The following is a 3,866-nucleotide window of genomic DNA, read 5'->3' as shown; positions in this document are numbered from 1 at the left end:
TTTTTTTTTTTTTTTTTTTTTTTTTTTTGCTGCTCATTGTGCATTTTGTCATATTAACAGGTTAAAAATACCCCCTTGTAAATTGGCCCTATGTTATTTTTTTTTACAACAGGCTTGGACCTGTTTGCTCAAAACCCTACCAGGTCCTAACTTAAATTTTTACACATTCAATTGTTTTAAATGGCCCCCCCAAAATATTTTTAGTCATTTATAGCCTTCCAGCTTTGCATATCTCCTTGAAATTGCACTGATTTTTTTCTGACATTGCTCTGACAGAGGAAGAGTGGGTCATATTCAGGTGGAGATACAAACTAACTTTCCCCACTCAGATTTCATTGACACCTGAGGATTATTTCCTTCTTCTTATGTGGTTTAGAGTTCTGGCTCACCAGTAGATCTTTGCCTAGAGGAAGGGGCTTGGAAAAAGCATGAATGCAATATTATTGTTACCCTTGTAGCATTCACTGACCTCATAGAAGTGGCTTTATTACTGCTGGGCAGTGGTAAAGGCCCTGGCTGTCTGCTAGACTTCCTTTGACACTACTACTCCTAGCAGGGTGAGGAGGGATAGAATGTTATGGCTTTCTACTCAACCTTCTCTGATACTACCTTGGTGGATGGGTTGGTACACATGTTACAACATGGTAAGTGTGAAACTCTTGGCTCCACTCTCAAGCTTTGGCTCCACTCTCAAGCTTTGCTTATGTGACTGGAGAGGAGACATATTGTTTTATGTGGCATTTCGTTGGATTAGACCACTTATTGTCTTAAAGATTTTGGTCTTATTAGCATGGTTTTTTAGGGTTTTGTTTTCGTAGGAACCTGTTAGTGTTTCTCAGTGCCAGCTTCTTCACCTTCAAGCTTGGGTTATATGAGAAAAAAAAAAAGAATACCCTGTAAACTCACCATTGTGCTATTTCTTGAGGCCTGAAGGCTCTAGCTTGCCTTCTTATTTAAACATTGTAGATTAGTTTAGATTATTATTATTGTTATTGTTTTATGTATGATCCCAATAGTGGGAGAAACATAGAGGAAGACATTTACTCCATCTCTTCATCTTCCCAGACTAAAAGTATCTATTTTCTTTTAAGATTAAAATATAAATACTTTACTAGTGAATCTTCCCAACTACTTTACTTCCCTTGACGATGATCCTGCTTTCTTTTTAGTTTCCCAGGCACTTTTACTGTAACTTTTTTCTTTCTTTTTATTACTGTCTCCACAAACTAGACATATTAAATTATGAAACTCCTCAGTGCACATGCTTTGCTTTATTCCTTTCTATGTTCTTTTGTGCCTGGCCAAATAGTTTGAACTTGGTAGGCAATGGTTGTTTTGTTTAAATCAATGAATGTTTAATGTTTAAATTAATGAATGTATGGTATAGGCTTTCAAGATTATTTTAAGACACAGGTCTCATTTTCTCCAAAGAGGTTTCTATAAAATCTCTAAACTGAGATAATCCCCTACAAAAGACTCTCACACTATCTTTTATGTCTCTCTATCATTGTTTCACTTTAGCATTATTGAGTTTTCCCCCTCTATCACACGGTAAGAACAATATTTTTGACTCTTCCATTTCTTATGGAAACCGTTGGTCATAGATTAAAAGTTGTGTGAAATAACCATGTTGGTTTTGACTTATGGTTCACAGGTATTTCCAGAACTTAGCATAGTCCTCAAGTACAGAGTAGATATCAATAAAATTTGTTGACTAAATGAATGAATATTAAAAAACTAATAAAAATATAATAGTCAACATATTGTGAATGATAGCACGTATCTGTTGCATATGCTACATGAACAAAATTTATCCAATTTTCCTTCCCACAAATGTCAATTTTTTCTCTCTGATTTCAACATTTTTGAATTACACATTTTTTTCTAATTACATTAACATAACTTTTGCTGCATAACTTTTTTCATGAACCATTTCAGCAGCTGAATAGTGAACTTGTTTGTGAGTTACCTATATAGATTTTTTCCAAATGCCTTAAATAATTTTATTGTGTATCTGTAATTGTTTATGAGATAGAAATAAAAGAGAGCTTTTCATGAGACGAGAGTCAGTAAACCAAATCTGAAGGCCTCTATTGAAGGCTAATCTGTATATTTCACTTTACTTACTAGTCTTCCAAATGGCCAACCTATTGTTATTCCCTTAATAACTCAATAATGCTTCATAAATGATTTCTTAATATTTTATCTCCATGTCTGAAATGCATATCAAAAGCTCCAAACCCCACAATAATAAAATAATCTAGAAGAGTGTTATAAGATTCCTATATGAACACACATCTACTAAATTCATAGTTAAATTATTTAACCTCTTTTTTGCATGTTAGTTTTCTAAGTGTGGCTGAGAGTGAGGCAGGTAAAATATCTGTAAGGCAAAATATTTCTTCTTTACACAAAGCCCCAAAGAGAGATAGTAAATGACAAAATACTACAGAAGGAGAGCAAAAAAATTCTTCTGAAATCACAGTGTCACAAAAATAGAAACAGATTCTGTTCCCCTAACATAGTTCATTGACAGTCATTCTATTATATGAAATTGAGGTTAGGCCTTGGTATTTGACATCTGCTCTGGAGGTTATATTTTAGAAGCTCTATCTTAAATGTATGGGATGGGTGAAATACAGGTGTTTTGATATTGCCATAGTCTTTATAACATACATATCCTACTAGGTTCCATGAAGTTGGAACATATGAATTGTATGTGAAAAAAATGAAGAAGGCATTTTCCGAAGAATCATTTATACAGATGTAACATTCTACATAATTTAAAAAAATACAGTTTAGAAAAGAAGAAAGAATTCATCTGAAATTTGTATCTTATTAGAGCTGATCTGTGAAAGAATGAAGATTATTATTCAGCATTTCACTACTGGAAACTATGGGCATAGCTTTTGTTAAATAATCAGGAAAATGCAATTAAATAGTAGTAATCTTTTCTCAGCCCAAGGTGTCTTTGTTTTCAACATATCACAACCACATCTACTTGTAAGTATTGACTAGTTACTAGCAGACCCTAAAGATTGTAACAAATATTCTTTATATGATTCATATTATAACATTGCCTTATCTATTGATAGGTATACATTTGAAGATAGCTATATGTTTCTGCAAGTAGCATAATGAATACTGAGGGTTGCTTTAAAACATATTATTTGTATATTTACTACTTGAAAATGTAGTCCATATAAAGTCAGAAACAATTAGGTAAACACGTTATTCTTAAGCCTTTGCTGCAGGTTTTGGCACTACACAGGGTATAAGCTCTTATCTAAGTCAAGAGACCTATTTTAATCATTAATGGAATCCCTGGCATTTCACTCAGTTCCAGACAAAAAGTTGGTGCTCAATGAAAGTGATTTGTTTAATTTAACCAAATTGCCAAATATGACTGTTTTAACTTGGCATGGGCCCCCATGGCCATCTGTAGAATTAAATAAATGTATGTGATACAATGAATACATTTTCATTCAATCCATAGAGAACACCCAGTTTCTACTTTTTCTTTCTTGTTTCTGAAGAAAATGATCTACTTTATTTGATAAATCATCACAGTGGTCAACAAACCTATTACTCTTTCATACTTTTGAGAATTTTCTTTGAGACTTGAAAAGCTAGGTATTTGTGTAATAAAGGCTGATTTGTTTGAAAACCAGTACAATAACTCAGTCTATATGATAAAATGTGTAGCTACTTCACGACTGATTCATTCAGGTACCACTCTATTTAATCATCATACTAAGCACACTGTACTAATTTCATGTCAAACAATTGGCATTTAACTAGAAAAACATGCTTACATGCATTTAACTAGACAAATATGCTTACTTTTTTTTTTTTTTTTTTTTTTT

Source organism: Rhinopithecus bieti, unplaced genomic scaffold (assembly GCF_001698545.2).
Source record: "Rhinopithecus bieti isolate Rb0 unplaced genomic scaffold, ASM169854v2 scaffold_388, whole genome shotgun sequence".
Taxonomy (NCBI): domain Eukaryota; kingdom Metazoa; phylum Chordata; class Mammalia; order Primates; family Cercopithecidae; genus Rhinopithecus; species Rhinopithecus bieti.
This window is presented reverse-complemented; position numbering follows the sequence as displayed.